The following is a 24,276-nucleotide window of genomic DNA, read 5'->3' on the forward strand; positions in this document are numbered from 1 at the left end:
TCATTCACTCAGCTTCCTAATCTCTCCCACAAAGGAAGGTTGGCCTGCCTAAGCCTTCTCATTACCGGTCCAGAATGTTAAAATAGACTATACAATAATTACTACTTGCAATGAGAACAAAATGCATTGAGAGTAACACACAAAATTACTTTAAAGTCTGTATACTATGTAGCTCCTATATTCATTTCTATATTGAATTCAGTTTTTAATAATACACAGAATTGATGTTTACTATATTTTGCAATAAACTTCATATTAAATAATTTTAATGCAGTACACAGATGTTTTTTAATTGATATTTTTAAAGATTTTTATTTATGTATCTTTAGAGAGGAAGGGAAGGAGGGAAAGAGAAAAACATCAATGCATGGTTGCCTCTCGTGAGTCCCCTGCTGGGAACTGGCCTGCAACCCAGACATGTGCCCCGACTAGGAATTGAACCACAATCGTGTGGTTCCCAGGCCCGAGCTCAATTCACTGAGATACACCAACCAAGCCTTCATTAATATTTTTGAGAACAGTAGAAAATGCCCTAATTCATGTTCATTTCTCCTATTGCAACATTTGTTATTAAACAAAGTTTTTTTTAGCAATATCTGTATTACACAATAATAGATCTATGAACTCTAAGAAAACATTTCAGTGACAATGTGTAGCACTAGAATTACTGGCTTCAGAGGTTTCTTCTAAGAGGTTTTAGCAGTTGTGTAACTTCTAGAGGTAAGACTTGAGGGAGAACAAGTCAGGCTTTGTGCCTGTTGACCTAGGGCCAGTTGTTGAAGAAAACTCTAGTTTTCTAGAGTTTTCTCTAGAAAAACACAAACCCAGGTCTTTGTGTTTCTGTGTAACTTTTCTATGGAGTTTATTATAATGGTACTAAGTCCTTAGTATAAAATTACATACTTTTCTTTCCACATTATACATTATACTTTACGTTTCAGGTTGAGGAAATTCATAAAACATATATTCTGAAAAAGTGTCAATGTAAGTATCCAGTTATATTTTTAAAGTTTTCAAAGAGAAGCCTATTTAGTTCATGCTGAAACCAGTAAACTTGTCTATGTGCTATAGTAATGTTATTTTTTAGAGAAACCAACTAAAACTGCTGTGTGGGCATTTTATATGACTTACCACATATAGGATAATAGTAGCTATTATGGCATTTTTGTTATTGATCAAAATTCCTAGAACATGATGGCCACTAATATTAAAGTCATTGAAGCAAAGGTTTACATAATTTCTGAGTAGATTTTTAATAAATCAATGGGCATTTTCCATGCATTTTCTACAAGTCTAACATTATTTGAAAGATGTAGTTATTTGGAATCCTAAAACTAGAGAACCTTCCCATACATCTGCTCTTTAACACTGTGTTGTTTCCCATGTAAAGTCAGCGTTGCATTCCATGTGAGATGACACATTCTCTCCCTCCCTGCCCAAATACACTACTGACATAGTTTCAGTTAATTGTGTGAAGAATGAACCACACACAATTGGATTCATTCTCCAGGGAGTTTAGAATGGAGACAAAGCAATGCCCAGTCAGTGAGCTATGCACGATTGACCTATAAAGCTGTATCCATCCGCTCTCACTCTGAGATGTCCACTGTGGGGATGCTTTGATCTGCTTTATGCTAATTTTAGGCGGCCATGTACAGAAATGAGATGGGAACATAGGCACACCGGGAAAGATAAAAATTTAAGAGCTTAACAAAGACAGAAGTGGTTTTCCAGCCATTGAGACACTTAAATGTACATTATCAAGTAAAATTCCATTTTAGTTCCCTCCACACTTATAATAAATCTGTTACTTTGTTTCTTTCAGCTAGTACTTGAGTATGTCTAATTAAAAACTCATATTGTGAAAATAAATTTTAACTTTTAAAGGAAGAAAATAATTTCTCTTTCATAAGATGTGATGAAAAGCCCTGACTTTGGGCTACAAAACAAATATTAACTAAGAAGGAGTTTGAGTGTTCTAAAAAGGGAAAATATTTTCCAATGGTGAAATACGAAATCCTTCACTTTTGGACAAAAGTTTATTTTCTAATTGTGACTTCAAATAAAACTATAAACCTGTGTGAATTTCTGCTCTGGGTTTAACTACTTATGTAAAAGTGAGGATGAATTAATCAACCTCTACAAATCAACAATCTACAGATAAATTTAAGTGTAGATTGTGTGCATATCATGGTGTTACAAACACTGAAAAATAAAACCAACAGAATAATTTCTATGTTTATGAAGTTTCCACTTTAAGTAAATTGCAACTACGCACCCATCAAACAGCATTCTGAGAAATAAAAAGAAAGACTTGAATATGTAGAGCAGTGGCCCTCATGCAGAAACTCTTACACTACGGGGACTCCGAAGGCCTTTTGCTTATGTGCATTATATTTCTTGATACTGTAGTACTAAAAATCAAAACTGAAAAATAATTTTTTTATTTTTTCCTTTTATTTTTTTGAAATGTTTAATGATTGTAGAAAAACAGTGAGAGAGAAACATCAGTGTGAGAGAGAAACATTGATTGGTGGTCTTCCATATGCATCCTGATCACAGATGGAACCCGAAACCCAAGTATGTGCCGTGACCTGGAATGGAACCCACGACCTTTTGGTATACAGGACAACGCTCCGACCAGCTGAGCCACTCCAGCCGAATTTTCCATTGTTTTTGCATTCTATTGATTTGCTGGGATATGTTGTTTTAATTGAAATATATGGAGAAGATCCAGCCTGGAAAATGCATCTTTGAAAAAAAGAGAGGACTTCCTAGACCTGCTAAAAGGGTTTCAGTGTCCTCCATGGTGCCCTGATCACATGTTTTTTAATGTTGGGGATGGGGGTGAGTGGCTGTCCACATTAGCCTTTTGATTCAGACAAATATTAATCTCAGTTTAAAAGGGAAGAAAGTGAGGTCTATGCAGCCAGACCAAGTATTATGGCAACTGAGAGACAGGAACTTGGCCCAGCTATTTTTTGCTTGTTTGTTTTCTTAGGGTCTGTGGTGGTGGAAGGAGACTGAACTGTTCAAGCCTGGGTTTCAATCCATGTCAACACTAATTGTATGATCCTGGCCACTTTAGTTAGCATCATTTAAGCTCAGTTTCCTAATAAGCAAGGAGGGAAATTTCAGTGGCGCTAGAAGAAATTTATACTACTTGTTGAGAGTTTGGAAATTATATATGACCTATCCTTGATACCTGGTCTGGTACATGGTGAATTTTCAATAAATGGTGGCTGTTATTTTATAGGATAACATTGTGGGAACATTTAAGCGCTTTTTACTGTATAACACTGCCTGGAAAGATGACTGGGATTTAAAAAACAGAAAGAACTCTTTCTATAATTTACATTTGTGAATAGCATTTCTGAGTATTTATTTGGAGGAAACAAAAACACCAACTTGAAAAGACATATTCACCCCATGTTCACTGTCGCACTATTTACAATAGCCAAGACGTGGAAGCAACCTAAGGGTCCTTCGACAGAAGAGTGGGTAGAGATAATGTGGTACATACATACAATAGAATATTATTCAGCCACAGGAAAAAATCTTGTGATTTGAAAGAGTGATGGATCTTGAGGGAATTATGCTAAATTAAATGAGTTATATAGAGAAAGACAAATAACTTAGCATTCCCCTTACACATGGAATCTAAGAAAGAAATATATAATACCAAGTCATAGATTTGGTAGTAGCCAGAGTTTCGGGGCTGGAAATGTGCAGGGTAGTGAAAAGGGTGAAGGTTGTCAAAAGGTACAAAATTCCAGTTATAAAATAAACAAATCCTGGGATGTAATGTACAGCATGATGACTATAGGTAATAATGCCTTACTGTATATTGAAAAGTTGCTAAGAGCATAGACCTTAAAAGTTCTCACCACAAGAAAGTATTTTTAACTATATGCAGTGATGGCTGTTAACTAGATTTATTGGGGTGATCATTTTACAATATACACAAATATCGAATCATTATGTGCACGCCTGAAACTAACATCATGTTACATGTCAATTACATCTCAATCTTTTTTGAATTCCTAATATTGTTCATTTTAGTCAATATTATAATCTAATTCCTGAGACTTGGGGTTAATTAATACTTTACAAAAATAACTTTGCAAACTTAAATGTTTTGATATTGCAGTTTTTGGTTTCAATCAATGTTCAGATCTGCTTGAGAACAAAACAGCATAAAGGCACTCTTTAACATCACTTGAATATTTTATCTGCATATGTACCACCAAAGAGTGATTAAAACTTTAAGTAGATATTGCATTTATAGAAAGAAATATATTTTCATTGATAAGAATAATATATTTTGTGCATATGGTAAATATGTTGAATTCCATATTTTTCTGTTCTAACACTAAACTCCAAAGAGAAGAATTTCACACTTTACATGGTGCTAAGCCTTTAAATATCACAATTTTTAGGAAGCACTATTCAACTCAACAATGCATTTTAATTTAAAAAAGTATCTTAACTATCAAAAAATGTTTTGATATTAAATTTATTAAATCTTATACTACCCTATTCAATAAATTTCATCTTATATACACTTAATAAACATAGATATGTAAGTAAAAACAAGTCAACTGAAAGGAAAATAGCCACCTCAAACTAAGATGAAGGCAGGAAAGGGTTAGTATATTTTTAAATGACTACATTTAACTCAAGAAGTATTAAATTTTGTACTTAAAGTTCAACCCGGAGATCCTCAATAGGTAAATCAGAGCAAAATATAGTTATAAATATGTAACAATATATATGATTTGAAAGTCTGCGAAACTCAAAATTTTAATACTAGTTGTTGATAATTCTAGAGATTAAGCCTTATATTATAGTTTTCATTATATTACATGTTCTCACCAAAAACATGTAATAAAACATGGAAAGCAATCTTTATGAAAAGTTAATTCAAGAATGATAACTTAACCAATAATACTACCCACCCATTACCCAACATAAAACTCCAACATCAAAAAGATTTGGACCTTTATACCTCAGGAAGGAAAATCACATTGAATAATTTCATAAATGAGGTGCCAACTGTCTGACCAAGGAAAGACTAACCCAAGACACTTCATAAGAAATACTGATTATTTGGAACTAAAATCATCTAAGCAGCAGCAAGAACAGGAACAAAATCTTTGCCTCTCCTCTGTTCCCCTAAAAGCAGGAAATAAGAGGTCTGTCCAGAATGTATCCAGTCATGTACTATGAATAACAGATACATTTATTGAAGAAGATACAAGCTACAACATTGTACATGGGACCATGATGCCTCAGTCCCCTTCAAAGTAGCCACCTTGGGACCTCACACAGTTCTTCCAGCATCTCCTCCACTGTTCCAAACACTCTGCAAAATCTTTTGTTGCAATCACCATCAGCACCCACGGTGTGTTCCTGAATCTCATCCACAGACTAAAATCTCCTCCCTTCCAAAGCTGATTTGAGTTTTGGGAAAAGCCAGACACTGCAGGGCGCCAAATCTGGGCTGTGGTTGGGCTGAATTCAACCTTCTCTGGTGTTCTATTTGTTGCAGGCTTTCCAGAACGTGGATCACTTTCAACAGACTCTTGATCATTTTTGAAGTGTTTGTGCCCCACTTTTACTTGTGCTGCACTCATTGCATTGTCTCCGAAAGCCTTAGAATCACTGGAATAGATCCTGTGGAGGAGTATTCAAGTGTAACACAAAATGTGATGCGGATTCGCTGTTCCACTCGCTCAGTCCTTTTGAATGTGACCACCACACAGTATACTATACAAACCCTCCAAATTCTTGTGCTTTGCCCTGTGGATAATTAGCTCTGGGAGCAGGCATTTTTTCTTGGCTGATGCCATTAGGCTCCTATATAGTAATATCATTCAAAATGTACTCCTTTGGAAAAGAATCAAATGTTTGGAACTGCATTCAACTTTTTTACAACTGTATCTACTGTGTTTCTCAGCATTTACTGAAATATGGTTCTTAAAATGAGGGAGGAAACATCATTTATTGATTTATAAAACACCATGATTTATTGAATTTTATATTAGAAAATTGTAGTCCTTAAAAGTTCTATATTCAAACAGCTATCTTGAGTAAGTGAATTGAAAGGGACATCAATTCTAAGTTATAAGTGAGAACATGTAATATACCCAATGTTACATTTTCTATAGTATAAAAGGAAAGAGGAGGCAGGGGAAAAAGAGAGAGACTATATCTGTTCTAGATTTAAAAGATTTAAAAGCCAAGACAACCAAATGGAATAATGTGTGGTCTTTGACTCTAGGTGTGAAGAAATCAGCTATAAAAGTCACTTAGGAATATGTAAATATTTCAAATACAGAATTAATATTAACTAATACTGGTAATGTAACTCAATTTTTTAGAGGTGATATGGTATTGTACTGAAATAGGAGAATTTTTTTCCGGGGGAGTTGCATACTTGAGCTATTTAGGAAAGAAGTTTCATCAAGGTATCTGTAATTTTTCAATATTTTAAAATGTTAAAAGTAATGTAGGCAGTGAAATAGACATAGAAAATAATGAAACCCAACTAAAATCACATTTTGGGGCCCTGGCTGGTGTAGCTCAGTGGATTGAACATGGGCCTGCAAACCACACGATCGCGGTTTGATTCCCAGTCAGGGCACATGCCTGGGTTGCAGGCCAGTTCCCAGCAGGGGACGCATAAGAGGCAACCATACATTGATATTTCCTTTCTCCTTCCCTTCCCCTCCTACCTTGATGAAACTTCTAAAAATAAATAAATAAAATCTTTAAAAAATAAAATCAGATTTTGGGCATTCACTTTCTCACTGTACTATTTTTTATACATTTCTAAATGTGTAAAACTATTCATGGTTACAGTGAAAGATACGGGGAAAAAGAGAAAATATTTAGATACAAAAGAGAGAAATAAAGAGAGTTATACTCCTGCTCAAGCTCATTTCGGAAAGGAAAGACGTCTAAAAAGTTGCCTCGATAAATGTGAAGTTTCTGAGAGTAAGAGAGACACAGGTGCCTTGTCTAAACTGAAAGATCAGGAAGGCAGGTCTACAGTTAGCTGCCTGCTCTACCCACTGGGCGGAAGTGGGCGGTGCAGCTGGCCTCAGGTCCCAGTCCGCATGCTCGCATTTGTCAGCACCCTGCTTGCCCCTGAACTCATTATTCCAAAACATTTTTAAAAAATCAGAAATAGTCACTACACTTAGATTGGTAAATATTTTCATAAACTCACTATATACTTATCAAAAACTAGATGTTGTAGTTGTATGCATGTGAAAATTTAATGTTTCCTTTAATAAGTTGCTACAAATAGAAATATTAGACCAAAGATCTGAACATAGTAAAGGTTCTTAATTGTGACTACTAAGCTTCTTTCTAGAAAATATGAGTATAAACTTAATTATAAATTATAATAATTTTACTGGTTAACATTTATGCAATTTCTTATGTAGCTTGCAATAAAGAATATTACATACCTGATTTTCTTACTCTATATAATAGTTTCCTTAAGTGGATGATATCATTGTCTCAAAGTAACAGACTGATAAAGTGAAGTTTAAATAGATTAGGTTGTCTGCAAGTGCACAGAGAAAGAAAATTATATAAAGTCATCTGTATCAATTATTTTCTCCAAAATATTCCTACCAATATTGTTTGGAATATCATGCACCTTTCCAACAATGGATCTTATATATGTGGTTTGTCCAAAAGGTATCCAGCCATGCAATGTGAAAAAGAGACATTTATTGAAGAATATACAAGACACATTGTCCATAGGACATCTCAATCCCCTTCAGAGTAGAAACCTTAGGACCTCACACAGTTCTCCCAATCACCATTAGCTGCCTTCATATCTTATAGAATCTCATCAACACTCTGAAATATCTTCCCTTTCAAAGTTTATTTTAGTTTTGGGAAAAGCCAGAACTCCCAGGGCACTAAATCTGGGCTGTAGAGGGGCTGAGTCAACTGGGTGATTTGATGTTTTGCCGAAAAACTGCATGAGATGTGATGCAAGAGCAGGTGTGTTGTCGTGGGGAAGCTGCTAATCAGTCACCAGTTATCCACAGCTGTGGCCTTCTGAGTCATCCAAATAGCATCTGTGGAGAAATGTTCATGCTTAATGCAAAGGTTGATGGAGATTTGTTGCTTTTCTCTCTCAGTCATTTGGAATGTGATGGCCACACAGTACACATGCTCACTCAACAGTATATTCCACCTTCACTGACTAGTATAGTGAACTTCTAATCATTCATGCATGCACATTCCAGTCCACTCTCCTTGGCTACCAGGTTACATCAGTGTCACACAAACCATTCTCATTATATTATTACTGGTTTAAACTTTTTCTGGACAAATGTTGCATACTTAAGGCTAATATTGTAGGTGAGATGATATCTCATATTTAATTGTTGACCATTTTCTTGGCTATTTATATTTTTTCTTAATTGTTTTTTCCTATCTTAAACAAGTCCTCTACTTGAATTTCAACCCAGTTTTTAATGAATTTATAATTATGTTAATTAATTATTATTAATTTATAATTATTATTAATATTATTACACTTCTATTTGACTTACGGGTTAAATGTATTTATTTGTCTCTACTATAAATTGAATAAGAATGTGCATCTTTTAAATAAATAGAAGCCGTTGATCTAAATTAAAATTTAAAGAGAAAAACATACAGAAAACTGAAGAATTCACGTGAAAAGAAAATGTAGAAAAAGCCTCATTTGATGACTGGAAATCAAATTCAAGTTAAATTACCAGGTTTTCAGTTCAAAAATAGTATTATCATCAATCATTGCACACATTTGTGTAGATTTCAAAAACTTATTTTAAACCAACTTCACAAAATAAATTCAAGTTGGCTTACTCTTCCAATCTTTTTCTATTTGTTTCGTGGTTTTATATCTCCGTACAAAGTGGAAAAGGTACAGATGAACAAATGGCTAATACATTTGGACACTGCAACTATCTGAAAAACTTGATTAGAAAACAGCCTTGTTTTCAAACTGAGTGTCTGGAGTGCTGCTAACTGTACAGGATGTGTAGGTCAAAGTTAACATCAGGTTTTGCATACTTTGCTCAAGAGAATTTAGTTTACTGTTATTTAATGTTTTGGCTTTAAAGAATTATATATGTATACTTTAAAAATACAAGTTCACTCAACCAACCAGTTAATTTTAATGCACAACATACGTATGATGTTTTTAAGCATTCCAACCATGTTTAATTGAGTGCAACTATAACTTAAAAATTACTTGTATAGATGCAACATGAAGTATCTATGCAACTTAAACACATCTGTATTTAATAGATATCCCCTCATTGGCTTTCACAGTATTTCTAATGCTGACCATATATATATATTTTCACATATCCAATAGAATGTCTACAAGTATATGGACAAAATTAAGTGAAAAAGCAGAAGTAAAGATTGAGTTAATTTGGGAACTACTCCTACTTCTAGGGTAAATATTTCAAAGGTTTGAATCATGAAGATTTACCCCTTTCTTTGAGAGGTGCCAACAGTGAATAAATATTCATCTAAGCCACAATTATTATGAAACTATATCTAAAGATCTGTAGTATTGTCAAGGGCTTTCTGGAACTAGTTCTTATTAAAAAGCATTTCTAAGAAGGAACTAAGACAGCATTACCAAGTGAGTAACATCGTTAGTGGAACACCATTCTTGGGGGATATTTAGCTAGGCTCTACTCACAAATTCTCCAAGACTATGAAATCGATCACATAAAATATAAATGGTAATTTAAATAAGTTAATCTCATTTTTATTATATTCCAAATTTCATAGGAACTATTTTCTACAAACTGATACCTCTGATTCATTGACCCATCTTTCGAAAAATGTTCAGGTGCAGTTAAACAGCAATAAACGTTCTTAAGGTATTTTAGGTATTTTACATCTTAGTCTGGAAAGCTGCTTCCCACTAGACTGGTCGTTCACTTGGGTAATAAATTATTTTAGGGGCATTTGTAAGAAGAAGAATCAGGATGAGGGTTATTTTTTTCTTTAATAGGGTTCATATTTTGTAAAAGGGAACTCTTGGCTTTTTTTCTGGTTGATTCCATTACACGTTAGGCAGCTAGCAGTGAATCCCTTGCTTCATACACCCGAATTGTGAAGAGAGATACAGAGTTCACTTCAGGAGAGAAAAGCACGTAAATCTTGATAAAATCTGAAAAGAAAAGAAATTGCTAAAAAAATTAAATCTGTTAGATGCCAGTCTTATCTGCTATTATGATAGTCTTATGATATGCTGCTGTGTGTTTTAACTGTAATAAATAAATTTAAGATTACCCTGTAATAAAATTTCAAAACAACATTTACTACAAGAGACTACTCCCCCGAAGAATGAGAACAGAGTTATGACAATCCTGCCAGTCTTAAGTCAAGCCAAGCTACGAAACAAGTTGAGTTCATGTTGCTTATTAATCACTACAACTAATACTTTTTGCAACAACATTGTGAAAACAAGAAGGAAAGATACATTACCCAGAGAAAGTGACTGCACATGGTTATTGCATTTAGGAACAGTCTCAATCTATTATTATTCGACAACATATTATGTGATTATAGTAGCAGGTAGGAAACAGCTGTAAACTGGTAGGAAACAGTAGGAAACTGGTAGGAAACTGGTAGGAAACTACTTGGTACTGTAAGACTTTAGTTGCTCTTTTACATCTCTGGTGCCTTGAAAACCCATCATTTTCTCCTGCTCTTATCCAAATCCAATCTGTCACAAATATGTATCTCTCATATCTGTGATTCCTCAAGAAATAGTCTTTCCTTCAAATTCATTAAAATTATGAAAAATTTGGAATAAAAATGGAAGCTCTCTTCTATGGATGCTAGTATTCCATGAAAGCAAATCAATATCATATGGAGACCACATCTTTTTATATTCCTAACAGAACTGGAATCCTAATTACTGTTCTTCTTATTAGTCTGTGACTTTACCTATGTCACTAAAGTGATATTAGACTCTGTTAAGATACCTCGATGTTGTGGTTAACAATTCTTATTCTTCAGTTGTGCTGAAATGTTTGCATTTGCATGTTATTTAACCATTGAAACTGTATTTGGCTTCAACTTAGAATGTTTGAATCTTCAAACACCCATGTTTTAGAATCACAGAGTGACATAGGAGATGACCAGTACATACAGACAGGTAATGTACAGATGGTATTACTAGCTACAGCTTTGGTCCAAGACACAATGGCTTCCCGAGTCAGGTTAGTCTGTATAAAAGAACTCATTTTGCCTGGACCACTGGCAAATCAAGAACACAACTAAAATCACGACCAATGAGTTTCTTGGCCCTTTTTCCAGAGTTCTTTTGCTCTAATCATGGGTTCTTTGATTATTATGCCTCTACTGGTGAAGGGACAGCTAAGAGAACTATTCCTAAGGAAGAGCTCTACGAAGACAGAGGGAAGCAATGTGTCCCTAAGGCCGAGAGCCTGAGACAGAGTCACATGTTCTCAGTCTTCTTAGGCTGGGTCCCTTCTTTGTTGTGTATTCTATAGCCAGCAGAGTGTTCTTGGAAAGGAGTCCACTAAGAGGAAACTCTCCTAAAAACACACACACACTCAATGGGCCTGAATCGAATTTTTGAAGAATTTGAGTTGCTTGCTCAGAAATCTTGCTGTGATTTTTGAGATGTAACAAATTGAAAAAATGTGAGTTAACACACGATATTGATAAATGAAAATATGCTATTGATACCAATTACTTATTATGGTGATTGTACACTTTTCTGGCAATAATATATGCTCAAATTTTGAAAAAAGTTGCCTTTACTCAAATTTTTCCACATTTTTTTTGGTTGTTCAAGTACAGTTGTCTCCATGTTCCCCCACCACTCCCTTCCACCCCAGACATCCCCCCTTCCCACCTTTGATTCTATCTCTCTCTCAATTTTTAAAAATTATATATTATGTATAAAACCTCCAAAATCATAAATTCTAATTAATCTAAAATTTTCAGAAACACTGCATTATGTCATTCTTTAACTTCTGCACTAATTTCATTTCTCACATTAATGATAGTATTTGATGATATTCATGTTGAAAAATGTATTATGGACCTACTTACTTAAAGTCATAAGTCAAGCATGGCTGATGTTGCAACAGTCCCATGGGTTGAACCTGTTTGTCTAAAATAACAATTATGATAGAAAAGGTTTATAATTTATAGGAAACTTACCATGAAGGCAAAATTAGTCACTTTTTTCCTCTCATAATTTACACATATTTCTTATGCAGTTGGAAACCTCAAGAGTTTTCAAAGAGGTATTTGTGTTCACTCAGAAATACAATATTAATAATTAGACTTGTACAGTATTGACATAATGTGAGCTAAGAATTTTTAACTGCAACACGGGAATAAATTGAGAACCAAGGTGCTTACAAATTTGTACAATATTATATCAATTTTTCATTCAAGAAAACCTTAAATTAGCCCCAACTTAAATTAGAGAATACATTATATCAGGCAATTAGAATTGCTTCAAAAGTATTAGTGCTTATTATTTAAAAGATTCAAATCTATCTGTCAGTGTATTCTAACATCTGATTTTTAGGCCAAAAGATATTCTACAGTAAGCCTTACAAGATAGAATCCACTAAAACTAACCTCCAAACATCCACCCATTTAAGACTATTGTACAACATCCAAGGTTACTGCTACTGCTCGTGTGGGCTAATTAATCCAACAGTCCCATACTACTTAATTTGCCAATACATTAATTCTCAAAATGGTTTTTCCTCTGTCATGATTTGTTCTTAAGCCAGTGTCTGGTGTGTGATCATTTGGCATCACTCAATTAGTCAAGAAGAAAACAGAACATTAGGCTTGAACAATGGAGACAGCTCTGGGGCTAGAATACAAAGGAGGTAAGTCTGAGTCCTGCACCATTATCGGAAAATTCATTCAACCTCCGGAAGTGTCCACTTTTGTGAAATGGAAATAAACACATCTAACATTCATAGCTTGTCCTCTCTCTTAATTTATTGAATTTTCGTCCAACATATATCCATTGATCCTTTATTGTAAGCTGCTTATATGTAATGCTTGTCTCTGGAAACAAAATTTTCATTAAATTCTAAAGTGAAAGAACTTATGTTAGAATAAAGCACTGAGACAAATAAACCATGATGTCGTGGTGTGGCAAATACAATCACAAAGGTGTGCAGTGTTTCTGAAGCAAAGATAGGAGTAGATTTTATGGAAGCATCAGAGACAGTCTTCTCGGGATTGTTGATCATGGTAAATTCTAAAGGACATTTGAGCAGAAAAGTTAACTTCATAAAGATAGAAATGGGCGCAAAGCTGAAAGTATAAAACAGACATGAAAAACTTTCCTTCAGAGGCTGAGTATTAATTTCTAGCATAGATTCAACTTAGTTATATATTTTTATCAATTCTAGCACAACTTTTTCCCTTACATTTATGACATGGAAAATAAGGTATACTTTACAGTAAATGGCTTCTTATAATCACTATTGTTTCAATGACAATTTGAAAAGTTATGTAAAAACTTCCACTGATGCCTTCTATTAAGATTGAACAAGAGCCAAGATCAATACACTTTAGGTTTGGTGATATACAAATAGAGACAGAAATGGAAAAAGGAAGGAAGAAAGAAAAAAGGGAAGGAGATGGAGATGAAGAAGGAGAGAGAGGCATGGGGGGAGAAGGAGACAAGTATCATTAGACCATAAGAAAGTGTCTGTATAATTTGCCCTTAAAAGCAAATGTAATAAATGAGGTCAGATCAAAGATAAAATATGAGGGTTTGAGGATAAGCCTACAAACTTCATATTAAAATCAGACAAGGCAAAGAGTAAAATTTCCCCAAGACATCCTCTTCTAAGGTAGACAGTATGCACTCAGCACTTTGGGAATAAAGATTAAAAGGTTAGAAAGGTTAGAGAGATTAAATATTTATCATCCCCAGGGCAACAAAATGTTGAACATCCCTTGAATTTGACCTGTGAATGTCCCCCAAATTACTGGTACTTCCTTCATAATTATTTTTGTTCTTAAACTGCATCACTTTTGCTAATACGAGTTCTTATTTTGTGTCACACAATGAAAAGAGTTTTAAAACCAACAAACGAACCCAAACCCATTTCAGTGTTTTATTTTGTGAAAACATTCATCAGTCTTCCCTAACAATTCACAGTGGAAGCTCATGAACTCCGGAGGGCAGAGTGCCTTAGAATCACCCACTGCCATTAGCCACAAAAAAGTTTCTAGAAGTAATTGCTCAAACAGTTGCTAGAAGTTTCTGCAGCCCTTAAAGCTAGCACAGAGCTTCTTTAATGGTCAGCTATGACCTGCTGAGTCAACCAATCAGGACTTTAACACGGCCATGCATTTCTGAAGGGTTTCTTCCCCAAGCAGCCCTCCAGACGACTGGAGGCAAAAGCTCCAGCTACTATGGCCCCCGGCGCCTCCTCTTCAGTTCCTCAAACTCTACACCCTGGGTTATTCAGCATTCTGCAAAAAAGGTGGCTGGATGCATAAGGAATACAGTTTCAAACAGTAAAAGAAAAATACACCCTTCAAGTGTTAGAAATTATGCTAAGGGGATTAAGCCAGTAGGTGAAAGAAAAATACCCCATGATCTCACTTACATGTGGAAAATGAGGAACACAATAAACTAAGGAACAAAATGGTAGCAAATGCTTAGATGCATAGAACAGGTTGACAGCTGACCTAAAGGAAGAAGGTGCTGGATGAAAGATGGTGAAGGGATAAAGCAAAGAACATTATGCACAACCCACAGACATGCACAGCAATGCATTAGTTTGGGGTGGAGAGATGGTGCAGGTGGGTGAAGGAGGAGAAAGGTAGGAAGGTGGGAACAACTGTAACAGTTTAAATAATAACAAGAAGAACATAAAAAGAAAATAACAATGAATAGATAAAACAGGCTTAGAAACTAGGCCTAAACAAGTCATAAGAATATTGCTCCAACATAGAACCTTGGTGTACATAATCAAAGCCACATACATTTTCTGTTGAACATCTAAACCCTCCCAAATAAGTAAAGTAAAAACCACTGGATTTTCTCCCAGCAAAAAGGTATCTATTAACTAACATTTGGATATAGTAAAAATTATTTGAAATGATGGGGCACATAGGTCATATCTTCATGTGAAAATCAACAAGTAGCCAAGTTGCTGAGACATGTAAGTATTACTGCAATGTAGTTGGGACCTGCTTCAAGAAAATTTCAGATTCGTGACAAGAGTTTATTTGAATACATGAGGTGTCCTTTGAAATTGACAGAAAAAAGAATCACTGTGTTCAGAATGACATTCATGGTGAGTGCATTTTGTTATATTCTGAGATTTAAAAATGGGACACTCCACACATGGTACATTTATTCATCATTTTCACTCTCTGCCAGTGTGAGTGTGTGTGTGTGTGTGTGTATGAACTTCATCTCCTTAGCTGTAAGTGCAAAGTTATATAACTTGCTTTCATGTGAAAAGTAGTATCTGTGAAGTCAAATGTACCAAAATCAACCTTTGAGGAATTTTTCTTCAAAAAGGAACTCATTTTTTTCTTATATGTGACTTCTAAAGTCATAATCTTATATTTCAAAACTGCACTCAACCAAAATACTTGTTTAATGCAGGCATTTTAAAATAGACATATTAAATAAGAAAATTAAAAGTTAGGAAAGATTGTATATTTAAAATATAAGCTCAGGGATGGCAAAAATCATTCCAAATATACAAGCAAATATATACATATAGATAGCAATCAAAACTAACATTTTTGAAATATATTTGCACATAACTGAAAAACATAAAAGATAATATAGCAGAGTAATAATTTGAGTTAATGTTATGCATATATAACATTCTATATACATGGTAAACTAAGTAATTTAAACTAAAGTTTAATATTCCTAATAACTTCAAGTGGCTGTCCTGTATGTTTTTATAAAATTAAACTTAACTTCTAAATCCAAATATTAACTATGGTATTAAGTCCAGAAACTTATTTTAAATATATATAAATTACATCTTCATTAAGAAGACAGTTATAAAAATTGCTTTATGATTTCTTCAGTGTATCGAAGTACATTGCACTTTCAAACCTGACTTCCCATACAATTTTGGTACAATTTTTCCCTATTTATGATGTTGTAAACTGGAGATACAAAACTTGAGTTCCTCTGTTCTGTCCTCCAGGCCTTTTGGAACAATTTGCATGCATGAGTTTTAAAAAAACTCATCATAGGAAGTGAGGTCTGGCAAGCATTCCCATTTTCATATTCCGGTAGCCAAAAAGAGCTGGTGAAACCTGCAAGCCAGCAACCACTTCATCTATGGGAGACTCTTGGTGCCATAAATCTGTAACTAATCAGGATCAGCTGATAATGAGTGCAGCCTGTCCTATTTTTTTCCCCAGAATATGTAACTTCTGGGGGGAAAATGCAGCAGTCCTGTGTGGCCTTTTCCAGCCCTTGATTTTATGGCATAGACTCAAACTAGGTTGGCGCTCCTAACCACTAACAATATGACAACAAAATAATAATAATGAAGACTCAGGTGCTTGCAAAGTGCTGAGAAGTGTGCTAAACATTTTGTATAAATCATCTCACTTAATTCTCATGGAAAATGGAGGTATTATCCGATATTAAAAAAACTAACCGATATTTTAAGTAGCCACCAAAAGGCAGAGATGACTTGAGAGTCCCAGGGAATGTTTATGCAAACCTCTATTTTAATCACTTGTAGTATTTGCAAGTCCATTATACACAAGAAAGAATAATAGTGTAACCTAAAGGGAACCTTACCTCTGTGTTTGAAAATATTAGATGAAGACATTTTAATTTAAAAATGATTGGATAAAATATAATAAAAATGTGTCTTACTTTAAACCTATATTTTCCTTAATAATAATTTGAAAATAAAAACATGTACCTCCTATTTTTGTTCAATCTCCTCAGAGTACCTATCCTGAATGCCATTTGGAAAATACTCTACATTTTATTGTCTTCTGTTAAAGGGTGATCAAATTCACCAAAAAATCTGAAATATAAAGTCCTTATACTGCATTAGTTGATATCAGAAATGTATATATATGAGTCTCTAATATGAATAAGGGCACCCTAAGCATGATCTAACTAGCGTGCATAAATTAATGCATGTGTAATCAAGAGTGTAGGACAATTTTCATCACAACACAACTTTATTTATTCCCATAAAGTTAACTAACCTTTGGGCTTGATGTTTACTGTCAGTAAACACACATGGTAAGATTATGACTTAATAACTTACCTACTCTTCACCTGTGTAACAAAGTTATTCAATAAACCAAGCTGACTTTTTATAATAATCTACTTGTATACAAAGTTCTTACGAAAATAACTTTAAATGATGCCAAACGGGCATGGAAGGCATGGAATGTGTGGTTGTTAGTGTACTCTTATTTTGTACTTTTCACTATAAGTTATTTATCAAGTTAAATCATACTTTTGTTCAGTCTGATCTACACTGAGTAAGGAGTCATAACATTGGGAGACCTATCTAATTCTCTAATAACCAGAAGCACACTTGGTTAAAACGTTTATACTGTGTGGGTTCATAAATTGAGTTGTACTACTCCATGATCTCTATAGGGCCCCCTGCCACATTTAAAATGTAATGCAACTAGGCCCTGGCTGGTGTAGCTCAGTGGATTGAGCACAGGCCTGCAAACCAGAAGATCGCAGTTCGATTCCCAGTCAGGGCACATGCCTGGGTTGCAGGCCAGTTCCCTGCAGGCCAACTCCCAGCAGGGGATGCACGAAAGGCAACCATACATTGATGTCTCTCTCCTTCTCTCCTTCCCCTGTAAAGATAAATACATAAATAAAATCTTCTAAAAAATGTAATGCAACTAAGCTTTCCATTTTACTCATTTTCTCATACTCAGAATTCCAAAAACATACTCAAAACTTGCATGATTAAAATGTTTTCCCCTTCAAGTAAATCTCTAATAATTCCCTAGATTTGGGGAACCACATTTTAATTTTAGGAACTATTGATCTGCTAAATAACAACAATTAAACACTGATGCATTTTCAAATGGATTTCTCCACCCAACCATAAGGTTGAATAGCTACCCAAAGATGAACTAATCCACTTAACTCCATTTGGACCTCACATAATCTATTACAGAAATAAAGATTTATAACCTTAGAATTTTTTCAGATATTTTTTAAAAGTACCTTAAACATTTTTAAAAAGCTATTGAAAGTCTGTATGACTTATCTCCGTATAGACATGGAGGGTATATGGCTAAACATGCTCCATAGAGGACTCACTTATCCTGAAAAGACCTGATAATAAATCGGGATAGAGTTTCCAAAACTGAAAACCTTATTTGCAAATGTAGCTTGCCTTTCTATTCAGCTCAGCTATACTACACATTTCAGAAAAAAAAATCTGTTCATTTTATCAAGTATAAATGGAAACATGAAATTCCTATTCAAGCGTGCATTTCTTCAGTCATGCATATTCTCGCACGCTCACTTAAACCCAGTTCTGCTTTGCAGTGTTTCGGTTATGCTGGAATTTCTACGATCCTAAATCTCATGCGTGCTGCCAGCAGGTGTCTGCAGGTGTTTGCCTACAAGAAGTTCATTGACAGTTTATTGCAGCAAGAGTACTCTCCCTCGTAGGGAAAATTAGCTGCAAAAGCAGTGCAGGCTAAGTAATGAAGGGCGATGATGCTTCATCTGCCATAGATGTATAATTATTTATTATCAGTCATCCCAAGATTAATCAGTCTTCTGTGATATTTTTTCGTGGAAGAACTAGTTATCAAATTGTAGTTTCCACAGATGTTGTCAGTGTACTGGAAGGACTGCAGCTGTACTATGAGTCTCAGGGACATTTAACTTCTGACAGCTGTGAATGCTTCTTTGTGAATGCAGACATGGCTCTTTGACACAGTTTCTGGAAGGACTCCAAGATGCATTCTCAAGTGCTGCTGCAGGCTCTCCGAGTGCATATTAGAAGATGGTCAGAAATGTCATGAATTGCTGAATTGGACAGATACTTGTATTCTTTCCTTCCACACACAGACTGATTTCAGCAGAGTCCTAAATAGATTAAGTGACGGTCAATGAGGAATCTAATATTTACAAAATTAGAATATTTGGAGACTCCTAATTATGTCAAATCATTCCATGTATTATTTCACTTACAGGAAGGAAATGAATAGTGGCATATCCAAAGACTCATATATTTTCTTGGAATTATTTACGGAGATATGCAGGTTGCACTCATAATGAAATTGCACTCTTGGACAGGGATGATCAATGAAGTTAAAGTCAGATATTGAAGCATAATAAAATAAAATTTAGCTATTTGGAGTGGACATGTGTTATTTGTGAATAATATTTTCACCAACTGGCTTATTGATCATTAAAATTTTAATTTAGGCATGGTATCTCATTGAATGTGTCCTTTTGAAAAAATTAGAACATGTCCTGCCATTTTCAATATTAAATCATGTAAATAACAAATTCATATCACTAAGAACTATGGGGCTATATCCCTCGACTTACTCATGAAAAGACTGATGTGAATCCTCCTCAAAAGAGCCATTTGAGTATTTTAGTATTGAGTTTTTATGAGGCCCATAATGCTTGTTTTGACACTGGGTTATCAAATATTAAAACGATGATTAGTCAAAAATTCAGAAATAGAAATAAACTATTATTACCAGTATTTTCTATTTTAGGAAAATGTATGCTGTATACATTCAAAAGGTGTTCCTTTATGAACTTTGTGTTTCTGTGTTACTGTGTCAATAATTTGTGGTTGTTAATAATGCCTTTGATACCCTTAAGGTAGATCACTCTAATAACAGTTTATTTATAGGTATATTTCATAATCAGTTTAAGACATATATTATTGCTATAATATTTAAGAGTAACATTATGTAGTATGAGAAATTTGGAATGGATTTCTACTGTTGACCATTTCAAAATACATTTATTTACATCATAGAAATGATGAATCACCTGGAAACTATCTTTATTGAAAGTAATAATTAATATATATATTATTTCATTTTTCTTTAAACTGAAGTAGAAGGTCAGAGGTGTGCATTTGAATTAGCATAGTTAAGTCAAAAAAACGTACTGAGTCCTTGTAATTCATATCATAGTCTGCATCTGCTATAAAATATGCAATATCTTTGCCCTGGCTGGTGTAGCTCAGTGGATTGAGCGCAGGCCTGTGAATCAAAGGATCGCAGTTCGATTCCCAGTCAGGGCACAAGCCTGGGTTGCAGGCCAGTTCCCATCAGGGGACACATGAGAGGCAACCATACATTGATATTTCTCTCCCTCTCTCCTTCCCTTCCCTTCTAAAGATAAATAAATAAAATATCTTTTAAAATGTTTAAAAATATGCAATATCCCCAACTACCTTAAAACTCAGTTTTTCCATCTGTAAGAAAAAATAGCACCTTATAGTTGTAACGATTACATGAAAGAAGCAGGAATTTAATGAAATTAGTTTGCAAATAGTAAATGATTATATGTATGTTGCATGTGTATATAGATTACCTTTGATTTTTAATTATATATGATGCATATGTATTTGTGTGTATATATATAAACATATATATACACACATCAGTTCATATATATATGAACTGATGCTTGTGTTGACTGAGCCTGGTAAATCAAAATGAAAATAAAAAAATCTCATCAAAGAGACTTCTATTCTTTAGAAAAAATCAATTTAGGTTTCCATCACCACCTATTGTAGATTACTTCTAAATACTAACATTATAATACTCTAGTAAAATGTTTTTAAATATAAAAATACCTGGAAATCAGTTCATGAGTATCTTCATAACAATAAGTGGCAGTGTAATCACAGACCAAACTCTATCTGTATGAAAGTCACTACTTGCATAATATTCAATTAAATATGTGGATTGGTTGTAAAATGAATCATGTATCTCATACCGGTGACTCAAATTCAAATTGGTTATTTGTACATTAACATTGATTAAAAATTCAGCTTCGATTAAAAATCAATTAAAATTTCAGCATCGAGTATAATGCGTCATATGACAATAACTACAAATGCAGTCAGTAGCACTCTAAAAGCTTTATGAGATTAATAGAATGCTTTTGATCACTAGATAAAAATTCATCATAAAAGTTAAACAAAAACTGGGCTGTCAGATACTTGTTTTCCACAGAAGGTATATCTTCACAAATAACCATTAGATTACCAATAGTTGTTTAAATGAAGATAACTTTACACTCCGGATTCGATGAATAATTGAAAGTCTAAATTTTAGGAATAATAATTACATGTATTTTTCTTCTAAGAGATATTTTATTACTTATAATGGGGTTAAACAGTGTGATAGTCATATAGTCCATCAAAAAGAAAGTACAGTAGCTTCTTTCTATTGGATTTATTGGGATGGCATTGGTTAATAAAATTATATAGATTTTTAGATGTACAATTCTGCAATATATCACCTGCATATTGTATTGTGTGCTCATCGCCCAGAGTCCAGCCTCCCTCTGTCTCTGTTTACCCCCAGTCCACCTCCTTCCACACCCCCTACACCTCCTCCCCTCCGTAGTCAGCACACTGTTGTCTGTGTCTACAAGCTCTTCCCTTCCTCCCTCCCTTCCTTCCTTCCTCTTCTTAATTCCTTTACCTCTTTCAACCAGTGTGCACAGCCCTCCCCTCTGACAGCTTTCAAATTTGTTCTCTATCTATGAGAGGTTTTTTTTTCTATTTAGTTTGCTAGATTATTATGTTTATTAAATTCCACATGAGTGAAATCGTATGTGTTTCTCTGACTAGCTTGTCACAAAGGGTAAGATTAAAGACTATACTTTCAGGGATCATTTCTATAGTTTGTTACAAAAAGTAAGAATACCTTCTTTTTATGGCCAAGTAGTATTTCACTGTGTAACTCCTATATATATAAAACATGCAATCTACCAAGAGAGATTTCATATATAATTTATTTTTTAGAGCAAGGGGAAAGGAAGGGAGAGAGAGAGGGAGAGAAATATCAATGTGTGGTTGCCTCTCACATGTCCCCCACCAGGGGCCTGGCCTGCAACCCAGGCATGTGCCCTGAAACCAGAGACCCTTTGGTTCCCAGGCCAGCACTCAGTCCACTGAGCCATACCAGCCAGGGTGAGAGGTTTCTTCACATATGAGAGTGCACAGGTGATGCATGCAAATCATTAAGAATGGAGTTGAGATCTTTGAGAACCACTCTACATCTCTGGATCAAGCAGCTTTCTACTTATTTTTCACTTAAACCCTTAATGAATAATCCTTTTGAAGCTATACTGATTTCTGCCCATGAAAAAAAATAATGGTGAAAATACAAGTCAACTTTATTACCAATATTTAAGAGACATTGATTAAAAACAAATAAAACTTAATCTCAGATATTATAATAATTTATTGTGAGTGGGACTACTTACCAAACTATTACATCTTTGTTTCAAATATATAAAAATACTTTCATTCAAACTGAAATTTACTCCGATGGTCATTGAAATTAGGGGCTATATTTGCATTCTATAAATTCATCAATTACAATTTTCTGTCTAAACTGCCTACTCTAACTGTACTACACACACTCCTAAACTTCAACATAGAGCTTTTGCATTCAAATAGACGGAATGCAGGAGTTCGGTTTTATTACTGACAGACTTCTCTGCACAAAAAGGTTATTCTAGATCATTCTTGAAGCCAAGTACCCATTTAGGACTTTCTTTTCCAGTTTTACTAATACACCACTGTGTGATCTGGAGAAAAGTACTTTAGAAAGCACTTCATCATGCATAAAAAGGCACTTGTATTCTAATAAAAGTCTATTGATAATAAAATAATCTACCTTTCCTGCTTGACAGGGGTGTAATGAGAATGTAATAAGAAATTCTGAAGTGACTGTGAAATGCCTTGAAATCTTTAAAAGAATGGTAGAGGCCCTCAACCAAATGCAATTTAAAAAAAAAAAACTGACTAGAGCCCTTCAACAGAATGTAAATCAGGCCCCTTGCCAATATGGATCATAATTGCCTTATTTATTGAGGGTATCATAATCACCACCATTACTTGTGAGTGCAGCTGTTCATTTTGATTGAATTTCCAGGATATCCCATCAATTGCACAAGAAACACCATTTCAGCCTCGTAGGGATTTATTTAGATCTGCACTGTTCAATATGGTAGCCACTAGCCACATGTGGAAATTTAAATTCGAATAAGTTAAAATTTTAAGTTGTGTTTCTTGTGTCATACCAGCCATTTTTTAAATGTTCAATAGTCACGTGTAGTTAATGGCTATCGATTTTGAAAACGCAGATATAGATTACCACCATCATCACAGCAAGTTCTATTAGAGAGCACTCATCTAGACACTTGGCAAATATATGCTACAAAAACATTAGTCAAGTATACAATTTATGCAATAATATTTTTATATTTTACAGTCCATTTGTTTGGACTAGAGAACACGCGTGATTCAGCAGAAAGTCAAAATATCTCTGAAATCTAGCTACCGTGACATGAATCAACTTAGTATCTTATCTCAAACATAACAGGGTTGAATACAATATAGACACTAAACAAATATTTGTTGAATGAGTAAATTCATAAATAGACAAGTATTTCTTCTGTATGTAGATTTTGGAGCTCATTTTTCTCACCACTATGGGCAACAGACACAATATGCCAGAAGAATCTGACAACTTCAACCAGGAAACAGGACTCTGCTAGAGCAAGTGGTAGACAACGCAAGAGAATGTTTTAAGATGAGCAAGTTCAATACTGGTTAGAGGGAATAAGGAAGATTTTTCTTTTACTAAAGAAAGGATTTATGGTAAATTCTTTAGAATAATAGATAAAGGAAGAGTGAAAAGCCAGTTAGATGAAAGGGTGGTATAAACCAAAGTTTTGAAGTAAAGAGAATGATTGATTCATTTTGAGGGAATAGAGAGATTATGTTAATTTCCTGTTGAATGAAAGATTCCCATTGATAAAAGCTGAATGGAATAACAATTTCTGGACTGAACATCAAAAGCTGACTACAGTATGGTTGATTTAGTTATGATCATTTAAGTAGGGGTTCTTCTGGAAATTTTATGATAAAATTGTGCTTTAGGATAATTCATTGTTTTTCTTTGAAAAACCAGATAGGATACAGAAAATATAGGTATGACATGATG

At 34.3% G+C, this 24,276-nt stretch overlaps 1 pseudogene; it reads left to right on the forward strand.

The window, feature by feature from the left end:
• The first annotated feature begins 21,912 nt into the window (after positions 1-21,912).
• On the forward strand, positions 21,913-21,985 carry LOC118994884 (uncharacterized; annotated as a pseudogene).
• The last annotated feature ends 2,291 nt before the right edge of the window (positions 21,986-24,276 follow it).

The sequence above is a fragment of the Sturnira hondurensis genome, unplaced genomic scaffold, assembly GCF_014824575.4.
Source record: "Sturnira hondurensis isolate 20B ecotype Veracruz unplaced genomic scaffold, ASM1482457v3 Scaffold0009719, whole genome shotgun sequence".
Taxonomy (NCBI): domain Eukaryota; kingdom Metazoa; phylum Chordata; class Mammalia; order Chiroptera; family Phyllostomidae; genus Sturnira; species Sturnira hondurensis.